We start from the raw sequence: 15,052 nt of genomic DNA on the forward strand, positions 1-15,052 counted from the left end.
TTAAATGACATTACAAACATAATAATAACAAAATATGATAAAGAATACCAAAACAGGTTTCAGACAACATATCCAAAAACTCATATCCCAAATACTAAATTTAAAAACAAGTCCCCAGATAAAATACGCAATCAAAAAAGAAACATTTAATTAAAGACACTGTGACGAATATTGAAAGTCAATGGAAAGAAACTTCAGTTGTAAGGTAAATATAAATGTTTCTAAAGCTAAAACGCAGTCATAAATTTTTGAAAGTATAATTTTAGTTATTTTTCTTAACATTTAGAACATATGGAAATAATTTTTCCCTTCGAACTAGAAATAAGCATTGACTAACTGCAAGTATGGAACCATTAGAGCAATCAGAACAGCGATCTTAAAAGTTTAGAGAAAAAGTAGATAAAGTTAACATTTTATAAATTTGTAATTGTTCACAAGTGTGTATAGGTGCATTTTAGGCCACTGAGACTTCATAATACTCTGAGGTAAATTTAAAAAGAAGTTTGTGTGTGTCTGTGTGTGAAAAGTGTGTGTGTGTGTGATAAAAGTGTGTGTGTGTGTGTGTGTGTGTGTGTGTGTGTGTATGTGTGTGTGTATCATATATACAAATATTTCATTCTTATATTCAAAGTTCTTCATTTAATAATTCAGTTATTATAAATACTGTCTTTACTTCAATTCAAAATTTTTGTAATTGAAGTACACACAATTTTATATAAAGGTTAACAAAGCATTTTTTTAATGATAGGGTGTTATAAAACCTAAAAACATGTTGGATCACTAGATGCATATAAAGACCAACTGAATTTAAGTCTTGTGGTGGTAAATCTTTATAAAAGTGGAGAAAAGAATAACTACTCTAGTCTTGCAAGAAAATAAAATATAGTTTATAGTGCAAACAAAATGCCGCACAATGGTGGGCAGATAGTCAAAGAATATCTAAAGGAAACTGGTGTCAATATAACAAGTTTATCTTAGATGAAAAGAAGTATTGGAAAAAGAAATGTTGTTATTCGAAAAAAAATAACGAGAGTAAAATTATATTAACATTATTTTTTTAAAAGAATTATTACATTAATTCATAGGTTTAATTTATTTGTTATTATGTATTTTTATATTTTACAATGAGTTTTTTATTTTTAAATATTAAAGGCCTTTAATTTACTTTAGCTCATTTTTCCAAAAAATAATAATTAATTAGTTTGTACTATTTTTTAGATTTATTGTATATTTTTTACCTATTTATCAAGGCTTTGAAAGATTGCAATAAAAAATATTAAATTTTTATTATTCATTACAATTTAGAAAAAACATATGTATCTCTGCATAAACTTATTTAAAATTTATATATTATCTAGGCTAACGAATCATAATGTTTCCTTTCCCCAAGAAGAAACAAGTTTTCAGGTTGTAGCAAAACTGAATTCCCTTATATCAGAAAATATATATTTATGAGGAGAGCTTATTGCTTCACAAACTTTCTATTAGGAAACAATGAAATAAAAACTGAAATATTTACTATAGACGGCCGAGTACATCTGTTAAAAATAATTAAAGAATACATAACAAAAAATCATTGGATATGTATGAGAATTAAAACTGATGAAGAATATGAAAAATTGTCATCTAAAAAGAATTAATGAGATTCAGGTTGTTGACCAAGATTAAGAAACCAATAACTTGAAAATAAAATTGAAAAACTTTGAACGAAAGAGACATCTTATGTTATGGCATGACACTTCTACTATATCCAATCACAGTGACATCTTAATGACAATTTCATCTTTATTTAATCCAATAATCCATAAATTTGAAGAATATCAACGAGAGTATAATAAAATCATAAACGTTCACGCGGTTGTTGAAGCTCCTATATGGCATATCTTTGGAAGATGTTCACCTACGGATAAAATGCTTCTGTACTCAAAACAAATAATAAATGATATTATTGACATGAAAGACCCTATCAAGCTAAATGATATTGAAATTTACAATGAAATGAGATTCTTTAAAGGTGATGGTCCTGCAGCCCAATTGAAGCAGGTCAGCAAAAGGCAGGAAAATATGTGTGCTGGGTTTGTGACATTAATGCTATAGAGCATTCAAATTATTGATGTTCATTACATTGAGCTTGCATCGATTTACAATATCGACAAGAAAAAGTCCTATTTACAGAACAATTAAAGAGGAAAAGTAATGATATGATATAAACAAGCTTTATACACGTCTTAAAAAAAAAAAAAATTAATTGAACTGAATCAACGCAGGTATTCAAAGAGTTCCAAGTCTCATATTTTATCAACCTGATATCTGTTTACCAGAAATTGAATTATCAAAATATGAGTTTTAATAGAACTTCTTCATGACGTTTTTATTCACATAAAAAATCTTCTTGTAGAACTGTCCCATCATTTTGATAAAAAAACAAAAAGAAAATTTAAAAGAATTATTGAACTTTCTTTTAAAGGGAAAGATGTAAAAAGAGCTAGTGACTACAGATCATGCATAATAAAAACATCTACATATTGTAAGCATAAATTTCCCTAAAATCCTTTGACAAATACTTTTATTACAATGTGCCAAAATCAAGAACTAATATACAAACCCGAATCTGAGCGCACCAACGAACTTATACTAAAAATGTATGTTGTGGTATTTAAGCATGTGATGTTGGTTATGTCTAATCTTGGAGAAAATTTGAATGTTTTAACAGTCCGAGAACCTTATGGCAAAAATTTCCACTGTCTAGTGACTCATACTCCTGACGAACTAAGAATTATTTCTGGTAGAGCTGCAAACACTGAAAAAGAAGAGAGACAGTTTAACTTTATCAAAACCACAACAAGTACGACATCAAATCGTCACTCTAGCCATATTATTTCAAATGCATTAATAAAGATGCCAGTATCCAACGAGTTGAATAGTAATTTTAGTGAAATTCCCTTAATAAAATCATCAATTTGAACGTTATAAAAAGTTGTTCAACCAAAGTCTAATACAACTGTATCATTTGAAATAATAAGAAATTATCTAAATGAATATCAAGCAATGTTACAAAAAATAGCTGATTTTCTTATTGAACCAAATGTTTATTGGTGTGAGACAAAAGCTTGTGTGCAATTTTTTGATTTTAAAAACGTGATAACAACTAAAAAGACTCCACATCATTTTAGAACAAAAACAATAATTGAAGAACTTAATTACATTAAAAGTTGTTGGAATGAAATATGCTTGCCAAATGCTAATATGTTAATACCTGCATATTTCATAAAAGTTGAAGATAAAATTACCAACTAGACAAAATTAATATTTTTGAAAACATTGAAAAACTGTTCCTAATGAAATATTAAAATACAAAAAAGTTTTAATTTTTAAAATATTTTTTATTTGTTTTAAACAATTTCTCAATAATAAAACAAATAAATTTGTTTGTAAATAATTATTTTCAAACGCATGTTTTAAAATAATTTTTTCACAACATTAACGATCTAATAAGTAAGCAGTATGTTATTTTGATGTTATCTTACAGATTTTTCATAATACTTATACTTGCTTCATTTATTTGTTAGAAACTTTTATTTGTTTTTAACTGTTTTTATTATCAAGTAATTTCGTTTTTATTATCAAGTAATTTTGTAAACTATTTTTAATGGTTATAATCTTATTGTGATAATAACTTACTGCTATTATTACATTATATCTATAAAATACAATTTACACTTAATTTACAAACTAAAAAATATATATAATATAAATATATATATAAAATATATATTAAAATATATACTATAAAATACAATTAACACTTAAATTACAGTTTAACTTAAAATTTTTTTTGGCGTATATCAGGGGATTTAAAAAAAACATTTTTTTTGGCTTTTAGGTCTTTTGTTTTAAAGCAAATAACACCAAATATACAAAAAAAACTCATTTTATAAAATCTTATTGTTTTTAAAAATGTCCATTTTATTACCGTTATTATATTTTACAATTTAATATTCTTCAGAAAAATGGTCAAATAATTTAACCAAAAGTAATTTTGAGCTTTACGGTTTTTTAACAAAAGCAAAAAATCTCTTTTTTCCACCCCTGGTTTTCCACCTCCGCTCCCCTATCATTGAGGCTAAGGAAACTTAGCCACGGCCCTGAAATAATTAAATCAAAAAAGGAAATAAATACTTTTTTCAATCGTGAAAAAAAGCAAGTAATTATGTTAAAAATAAATTTTATTAAGATTATAATACATGTCTGTAATCCGCAAATAAACGTGTTTTTGCATTAAAATATCTAATGGTTTATTGCAGACCAGATATTTACCGGAAATATCTCGATTGTTTAAACTAATAACCGACTCACGGTAGTTTTCTGAAAAGCACCTTAAAATTATGCTGAGACGCATGTGAATTTAAATTTTGAAACAGGAAAGATGTTTTTTATTGATATTTTAAAATGAAAGCTATTTTAAATATATATGTTATTTCTCTGTTTTAATAAGAGTTCATTACGCTGCCGTTTGGCAGAAATAATTTGTATGAATCGCAATAATAAGTATCATCATATGATTTATAGATTTATTTAACATATATATATATATTTTTAATCACCTCTTCAAGGCCGAGAAAACCACTACAGATGAGGAGGCTACTTAATAGTCAGTGCTGGGCAAAATACTTTTTAAAAGTATTTAAAATAAAAATAAAATAGTCTACCTAAAAAGTATTTGAAATGAAAATAAAAGTAAAATACAAAGAAAGTATTTCAAATAAAAATTCTTTATAAAACTAATTTTAAATACAAAATACAAAATACTGGAATCGTACCGACTCGAATCATACATCACAACTTTATTGACATAATTTAACCTGTAAATCAACATTTATTTGCCTTTAAAAGTAACAGTTTTTCGAATGTTACATCACTAAGACAGTTTCTTCGTGGCGTCTGAATTTGTCCAGCGGTGCTAATTAACCGCTCAACAGGTGCGGACGAAAGTAAGGTCGTATTGTGCCTCACAAATACGTGTTTTATAACTTCATATTTTGCCGAGATTTTAAAATCCGTACCAGAGTCGCTTAAGTACGATAAATATTCGTTGTTGACTGTTGTTTGTTCTGCAATGTTAATTTCGCTAAACGAGAAAAAATCATCACTCATGGTACTGCCACCAGCTGATTGATTACCTGGAAGTGGGTAAGGGTCAGAAATAGTAATAGCTCTGTCCAACAACTGTTGCTGCTGAGGCTTAGCTGCACGAACGAAGGGGCCGCAACAGAAATTTTTTTTATTAGCAGGGATGCGAAACTGCTGCAACTATCCTGCTGGCATTATGTTCAGAAAATGATAGATGACCCTCAAATCTTGTTTTTAAGCTTGCAAGCATAGATTCTGAAAATTTCTTAGCATGCTTTAGCGATTTCTGCTGCAGGTCCTGCAATTTCTGCTGAACGGTGTGCAGCGTCAGAAATACATCGCTATAGTACACATTGTCATCTTGAGGCCTGACAATGGCAACAGCAATAGGAGCCATTATTATTACATACCCTTCTAGACATTCCAACTCCTGCTTTTTGAACTTTGGCAACTTCAAAACGTCGCATATTTCGCCAAGCTTATCTTGCAACTGGGGAATGCATTTCAATGCATCATACCGGGAGTTCCACCGTGTAGGGACAGGTATCAGTATTGCCCTTGCAATGATTTTTTTCATAGCATCTCAGCACAGCACAGCATTTTTCACAACTTCTACGAAGCAAATTTCAAATACTGGTACACTTAGCCAATGCAGCTCGATAAAGACGTTTGAAATTAGCATCAATATCATATGCTTTATCTGCATCAGTAGTTAATATCAGACTGAGAGAGTGACTATTGTAAGCTTTATGGTGAGGCAGAACAACTTCAGTATCAGCATCCGTGTCTTCGCTAACTGGTAAATTTACGACTGCAGTCATGTCCGCTATTTCAACATAATTGTCGGAATTTTCTGCTTCATCATCATCACCATTCTTTTTTGCTCTTTCGGTTCACTGACCAAATGTCAGCTGTTGTACAAATAAATAGTACTTTAATGAACACTGTTCCTTTATCATCACGCATTTTTTGCAAACGGGCGTTTAATCGCTTGCCTAATGTTTTGCTACAAGGTATACTGACAATGCGATTGAGTCCGTAGATCAAATTTTTGAACGCCGGCTTTTCCACTGTGATCAAGGGGCGCATTTCCTGCACAACGTAGTCAGCAATAAGCTTGTGAACTTCATCCTGTGAAATGGATGTTTGATTTCGAGACATAATGTGCATTTGTTTCAACATCTTAGAAGCAGGACTAGATTTGGCAGAAGGTCCACCTCCAACTCCAGATTCCATCTCAGCTTACGTTATTTTGCAACTGAAACCTTGTGCTGCTTGTATTCATCGATGCGCATTTTGCCATAACAACAACAACAGTCAATCAATCGAGATTATTGCATTTATTTGTGTAATGTTATAGCATTAGTGTTTGTCTGTGTTGCTTTATGTGTTTATCGTTTTTACTGTTTAGTGCGTTGTTTAACTTTCAATGTTTTTTCTTTGACTAATTGACTGGCTCTAACTACAATGACTTTGAGATGAGAATGATTTATTACATATTTTATTCATTGTTTGCTTTGTTTGTTAAATTTAATGATTTTATTTAATATTTATATTTATACCATACCACATTAATCATTAAATTGTATTTGGTCTGGTCTCTTTCTTTTTCAGTACATGTACACGTGCCTCGTAAAACTATATTGAAATTAAATTATAATTTTTCTATCTAATGACTAATGAGTAATGATTACTGATTATTATATAACAAACATAAAATACTCAACATAATATAGTGTTTTTGTAGTTATATACATACCTGAAGATGTTGAGTAAAATTAGAAGTTGCTTTCAGTGAACCATTGTAATCATTGTTTTTTTTGCCAACACATAACATACACTGTGCAACGATTTTAACATCTCCTGTAGTTTTAATTTTAGATATAGTTTTGAAAAATTTTCAATCAAATATAGCAGGGACGGCTTGTTCACTCTCAGCATTTTCATTTTCTACAATTTCAGTTGTTTCTCTCTCATTCGCCATTTTAGGATTTTTGGTAGATTGGTTCCCTCTAATCATAGTAATTAAACAACAAATTAATAGATACCATTACCAAGGGTGGTCCAAGGGAGCACAATCCTGCCAAGGAACTTTTGGAAACCAAGTTTTAATTAATTTGCTGTTGGTAAAAAACTATTTTGTATTTTGTGTTTTATACAAAATAAAATTTGATACTGTAAAGGGCTTCATGATAAGATTGTTAATAGTGGTTATAACCCTCTCTCTACTCTACAACTCCGAAACACGAACCTTGACGAACAAGGCCACTGCGCGGAGAAACAAGTTGAATGCGGTACTACCAGAGACGTGGTGGAGATCGAACTCGGAACCTCTCGCTTATGAAATGAGCACTTTACCACTATACCACTACCGCACTAATAAAGAAGAATGATAAAAGTGGTCTATAACCTTTTATCTTATGGGTGATGGTTTTTATCTCAAAAGTCATAACTTTAGGGGACAAATGTAGTTCTGTAGAATTTGACTTTTCAAAGTTAAAATTTCAATGATGACAGTGTTGAAGACTTTAGATATAGCAACACAATTTTAATTTACCTAAAAAAGTTTGGAATTTTCCTAGTTTTCACCCGCTTGTTTTATAATGACTTTTTTGTGAAGTTGTTTATAAGTAACACTATATTCCGATAAACTTGTGCTTAAAAATTAAATAAAAGTAAATATATATTATAAGTGTAATATACATTTACTTTAATGTAAAAGTAATTATATATATAAATTAAATATACTTAAGTATATATTTACTTTTGTATATATGAATATATAAATATATATATATATATATATATATATATATATATATATATATATATATATATATATGTATATATATATATATATATATATATATATATATATATATATATATATATATATATATATATATATATCTTCTCCATTATGCTAGTTGCATATTTTTCATTATTTTTTTGTTTCTTGTTTCATTTTTTGCATTTCTTCATAATCCCATAAAATACAAAAAAAAAAAAAATTATTTTATTTTTGTATTTATTTGCTTTCAATAAAAATATGCAATTATAGAATAATTTTATTACAAATTTAATTGGCCGAAATTCTAGAAGATTATATGATCTTATCATGAAGCCCTTCACAATATCAAATGAAACAATTAAAAAAAAAATTAAATTATCCAAAATAGTATATCATTATAAACTATATATAACTGTGGTTTATCCTGTAGACGAAAACCTATCCTATTTTGTAGACGAAAATCTATCCTTTCCAGGAAAGGTTTTCGTCTACAAGAACTCCAAGAAGTTTTATAATTTTTTTCCAGTTTAGTATTGAATTATCAATAAAAAGGTCGGGCGTCGTATTTGGCAGGCGTTTTTTTCTGGATATTAAGTATAAAAGTGTCTATTTTTTTTTATAAATATTGACGGGCAATTTATTTTTCTCAAATAAATATGAGGTTTTATTCAAATCTTGCGTCATATTATTAAAAAGAGTATTTATGTTTAAATGAGATTGGGTTAGGTTTGTGTCATCAGCAAAAAAAATACAGGTTAAGTTAGAGGCTTTATTAAGTTCATTTATATATAGGGTAACGAGTGGCAAAATGAGACAAGCACTAGTTTATCTAATATAGGCCGTTTAACAACTTTTGAAAAAAGAACTTGATATTTTTTAATCAAAATGCCAAAATGAGACAGATTTATTTTATTATATCAGTATATACTTAAAAAAAATCTGTCTAATTTTGTATAGTATATTTTTTCATTAAGTTTCAAATAAATAATGATAAACAAAACAGATTTTCAGGAGGTTTAGCAAACAAACACTTTATAATATAATACAGCTAATAATAAACTATAATATATAAGCAAACAAACATAATACATAATCAAACTGTCACTAGTCAATCATACAATCAAACACATTGTTACTAGTCACATAAATCACATATTGCTTCGCCAGTATTTTGAATTGAATTACAGTACAAATGAGCTTAAGTTGTACATTTTGAAGAATGACTACACTTTTAATCCTTTGCAGCCTTATTCCATAATCCATTACAAACATAATATTCCTAGTTTTCAATACTTAAACTTTTAACCCTTTCTTTACCTTTTCCAAATGCACATTTATTATTATTTTATTCTTTTAATTTTTTTAGAGAATTCAAATAGTGATTTTCTGTAATGTGATGTTGTTATTATCTGTGATTCTTTCCCTTTCTTGGTGGTAAAGATCTTTGAAATAGCTAAAATATTAGAAAAAAGCAGGGTGTTACTATATTAAATTTAATATTTACTGAACATCCTGACGACAATGTTAATAAGGTGCTTGAATTAACTTGTTATTCATTTTTTATTAGGTTTATGTTAGATGGCATTAAAGCTTTTGTTATTATTAAACTCAATGTCGTGAGTTTTATCCCGACACACAGGATAAATTCCTGATGTAAGAAAGCCAGCACAGGCAACTTTTAAAAGGCAGCTTTATGATTGGCTTTGGAGAATATACCTCCAATCTGATTATTTGTCATTTTTTATTCAGGATGCTCATGCAACCATAATTCCCATTCTATACTATAAAAAGTGGTTAGTAGTTTAAAAAAGCTTCGATGAAGTGGCTGCAACCTATGAGAAATATGAGTTAGTAAGGTAAGTATTTATGCAAAATATTAATGATAAAAATGTGCAGTTTCGCATGCCAAAAGAATTCAGATTACAGCAAAACTCATTTTTGCAAATTCTGATCAAACTTGTGAGACATTGAATATTTTAATTTGATTTGATTATCAAATTACTTTAATATTAACAGTTTTTAATTTATATAAACTTTAAGATTGTTAGATATGGGCGAAATGTTCTTTGAAGCATTAAAAAACATGTAAAAACAACCTTCAAAGCAAGTTTCTAATTAAATTCAAAATCAAATAAATTTTCTTGAAAAAAGAAAGAACTAAAATTGTTAATTTACCTATTAAGATGCATATTTTGTACTGTTTTCACAACAACTGTTAAGTTAATCTAGTTGATTATTGTTTTTTTAAATCTTGGTTGTTTAAGTTATCAACACAATAAATAAATTTAACGATTGATTGTCATGTAACAAATACGAAAAAGTTACATCGATTAATACCATTTAGTATCAAGTATATTCTAAGTGATTCTTGTTTTTTAATAGTTGTTGTTTTACATGATTTTTAGGCTGCTTATTGTAATGAAGACTTGTGGGATGAGTTGGTAAAACTTTCACGAGGCTAGTTGGCTTACAGCAGTTATTATGGGAAAATATTTTTATAAAATGAACTTTTTTTTTAATTTGTGACAATAGAGCAAAAATTAAAAAAAATATATTTTAAAGTTTGCTAACTTGTCCAGAGGTGGAGTAAGCTGTAAAACTTTATTTAATTAATTTTTGAGAGGTTTTTCAAAATGATTACAGGTTGAAAAAAGTTGAAAATGTAAAAAACACGTTTTTATCCTGGCCTCTCAAAATGCTCTGAAGCCAGAGTATTTTGAGAGGCTAGACCAAATACTAACAAAAATATATCAAACCACCAGAGCTTTGATATATTTTTGCTAGAAATTTGTTAAGCATGTTTCATAAAGATTGTCAATTTTTAGATTATAATGTTTAATATTTCGAGTTTTGTACGATATTTATAGGAGTTTTATAGGACATAACCAAACCTTGCTTTGATTCAGTAGCTATAAAACGCTTTTTTAGACATTTGCATTTTGCAATAAAATTTAATTTTTGCAATAAAACGCTTGATTATTTCAAAAAATGCTTTCTGATTGCGCCCAAGGTTTAGGTTACAAAATATCGGTTAAAATTTTTTTTTAATCATGCTAAATTTTTAATCTATGATTCCCCACTTTAATCAAAAATTAGACAACATAAATTTCCAGTATTTTTATCTTTTTAAAGGGGCTACATACTAACATGCTACATAACTAAATGTTATAAAGCCATGAAGCAAAATTCAGCTATTTGCAAAAATAAATGCTGAGTTATACTAAAATAAAAACGGCGCCAAAACGCGACGTTAAAATAATTATTTTGTTTTATCTTTGCTTTGAAAAAAATATTAACTTATTGATAGTGTAATTAACATCAGAACAAGACTATTCTACTGTATTAAAACCTAAGTTATAAGTAAAAAAGTTGATAATATTTATTATATAAAATTTATTATATAAGCCCATTTCAATATATATTTAATATCATTTCAGAAAGTTTCATCGACTTTAACGTTGCATAAATTTATTGTGCATACTTAATTTTTAATCTCTAGGATGTTGGATCAGCAAGAAGAAATTTTTGTAGATGTATCCAAAGAAAAATCATAAAATTTAGTGTGGAATTATTTTTTACGAAGGACAAAAAGTGGCAAAGTGCAGTGTATGCAGATTTTTAAGATATTGGGTGGATGTACGACACCAATCCATACCCATTTGCGAGCAAAGAACAACAAGGTATTAAACAAACTAAAACACGATAATGATTCAAATGTTGCAGGAGCGAGTGCTATTTAATTAAATAGAAAAAGCAAAACAGTGAAAGATTTGTATAAATCAAAAGTAGACGAAAGTTTTACTGCAATAATATCTAAAATGATTGCCTTTGACGATTATGGTTTACGTTTTTTGTACTTCAGACAGTTAAGAAAGTGTAAATAATTCACGGATTTGATGTTCCTAAATCAAAAAAAAAAAAATTGCCAATCAATAATTGTAGAAATCGTTTCCGAAAAAAGAAAGTTTTTTTCAGTGTAACATTCATAAAACCAGCGTTTTATGAATGTTATTGTACATGGATCAGGAGGTCATGTTTGGAGTTTGCGGCTGTCTCGATATTGATGGCCGATTTGCGGTTAAAGGTTGTGTAAAGTTGATGGAAAAGAAGCTTGAAACTTGCCAATTAAATATTCACAATAATATTTTGCGCATTGTGACTGACGGTGTCTCAACGATGCAAAAAGTGGATAGATTGCTACCTGGTGAACAAAAATTACGCTTTGCCCATGCAATCTAAATTGCAATTGTGAATATATTCTATAAAAAATAAACTGAAGTAGAGGAAGAGGAATATAATAGTGAAAGTGACCTATATCTTAATCCGATAAAGAAAATCTTACTGCTGACGAGGATGATGAAAATGGAATGCGGGTAGACATTGAGAATGAAACTGATGTTATAAAACCCACTAAAAATTTTTAGCTACCAGCATTGAACATTAAAAGTTCGAAAAGTTGTTAAAGTATTTCGTCGTTTGCCTTTGAAAAATAAGGTGCTTCAAAATTACGTAAAGCAAGATTGTAGAATAGAGTTAATTTTTGTGTTACATTTGAAAACTAGATCAGGCAGCATGTTGTTCATGTTAGATCGTTTAAATCTTTTAAAATCTTTATTAAAGAAAGCCGGGGCGTTGCTAGGGGGTGCAGGGGTACGATATATATATATATATATATATATATATATATATATATATATATATATATATATATATATATATATATATATATATTAGTTTAGAATATTCCATCATGCTACATAGAGTGCACAAATCAAAGAGGCCTAGTGAATGCGAGCAGCAAAAAGCTAAGAAGAAAAGATGTGAATCACTAAAATCCCTAAATGGATTCATGCTTTAATATGTCAGAAGACCATTTGATGGCTAAGGTTCATCAAATGATCTTCTTCCACTATCTACAATTGATATAGATTCCTTAAATCCTGACAGCACGCAATCTTCAAAAGAACAACTAAATCCAGAAATAGAAGAAAATCACAATCACAGGATTGATGTAGAAATACACAATGAAGTAGCAGTGAATGAATTTGAAACAGAAATGCATGCTGAAAATGATTCTTGTCATGACACTGTAAATACATTGAGTCAATTAGATGAGAGAAAATAGAATATTTTATCTAATGCTTCTTTCTGGAACGCACCTGTTCCAGATCATTTTAGAGTTGAAACTATCAAAAGAGGAATTGATTCTTTTCAGAACAAGGATGGATCTTTCAGTACTCTGACAAGGTAAAGTGCAAAGGCTAAAGGAGATATGCGCCATCCGCCTAAAGAATGGTTTTACAAGAAAATGCCAAATGGTGAGAAAATACTGCGGTTATGGATGTTTACTCGCCCATCAGTAAGAAATTATACTGTTTTTACTGCAGATTTTTTACTGTTAATGTAACAAAACAAACATCCAAACTTGTCACTGGGTTGCAGCAGTGGTGGAAGCTGAGTCCAAAATTACAAAATCATAAGATATCAGATGACCATCTAGATTGCCTTGAAAACATTGGCAGCAGGCCTTAAGATTTGCAAAACAATTGATGCCGACAGTGTTGCTGTAATGAATTGGGATAAAAAAAAATGGAGGGATATCTTGCTTGATATCACAATGTTTTGTGTTAAACAAAATCTAGCATTTCGTGGCCATAAGGAAGATGCATCTTCTTTGAATAAAGGAAACTTTCTTGATATGATTAAGATGCTTTCTTAATATGGCCCTGTGTTGAAAGAACACTTAATGATATCAAAGCAAAGTACATCTGCAATAGTAAAAGCATCTGTGATTGTATCTTACCTTTCACCAGAAACTCTGAATGAATTTGTAACTGTTCTCGCAAATCATGCGAAGAAAATTTTTTAAATGATATAAAGGCTGCAAGGTATTTTGGAATCATGTTCATTTTGTTTTCCTTATTAACTTTTTACTTAATTTACAAGCATTACTATATGCAGTTATAAATGGTACAGGAATACTTTTTGTAATGTTTAATTAAATTGTTAAATTAAAATCATATTTCAAGCTTATCTGGATTTTTTTCTTTTATATAACGTTAATTTTAACCTGTTTAAGGGGTGACACCATCGATGTCCGCCATCATGTATGATCCAAACCTAGAAGCATATTCTACTATGATTTGCACTAGTTGTCAAAGAAACCTTTTTCTACTTGACTCACAAAAAAGTACTGCAAGAAGTTTTTGGTTATCAAAAGTATCCAAGGTATTAACATAATTATAAAAATGTTCTGAAATGTTTATTTAAAAGTTAAATTCTGAGCATTTTCACTGATATAAATGGTAATCTTTAAAAATACTTTTAACGACAATTTCAAATCAGAGTATTATGCATAACTTATTACTCACAATGTTTATCAAATTGTTCATATATATACTTGTATTTGATGTTGAATCAAAATTTTGTTTATTGTTGTAGATACACAAAGAATCAGTGGTCAGGTGTGGTGTTGACATATTGTCCAATCAGCACAATCTAAAATAGTCAATGATATGAAAGAAATTTATGCCATTATTGTTTTTGTATTATTGGTAAAAATCTTTAATTTCAAATTACTTACAAATTTGATTTACTAATTTAAATTAAATAGTTGTCTCTATAAAAACGGCAGATTGAACATGTTATTTTTTGTATATTTATTGCTTATATATTTGCTTTAATATATATATATATATATATATATATATATATATATATATATATACATATAAATTTATATATATATATATATATATTTATATATATATATATATATTTATATTCATACAGAGTATTTATTTTTTATTCTTAATCTATCAACAGGTGGTAACCCATGTCAGGTTTCCTGTCTAGAAAGTTCATTTGGAGAAAATTGTATGACTAAAAATGTATTTGGTAAACTTAACGAACTTCAGTCGCATGTTGAATCCTTTATTTTGGCGAATTAATTGAATTTAGAGGAAACCAAGGGTCAAAAATTGACTGCAATTTGGTTTATGTTAAGAATACGCGTGATTTTGTTATGAATACTATAAATGAAAAGAATCTCAACCTTTTTAAAGCATTTGTGAATATAGCTGTGGATGGAGGTGGTGGTTTCTTGAAGGTTGCCTGTAATGTGTTTGACCC

The sequence above is a fragment of the Hydra vulgaris genome, chromosome 04 (assembly GCF_038396675.1).
Source record: "Hydra vulgaris chromosome 04, alternate assembly HydraT2T_AEP".
NCBI lineage: Eukaryota > Metazoa > Cnidaria > Hydrozoa > Anthoathecata > Hydridae > Hydra > Hydra vulgaris.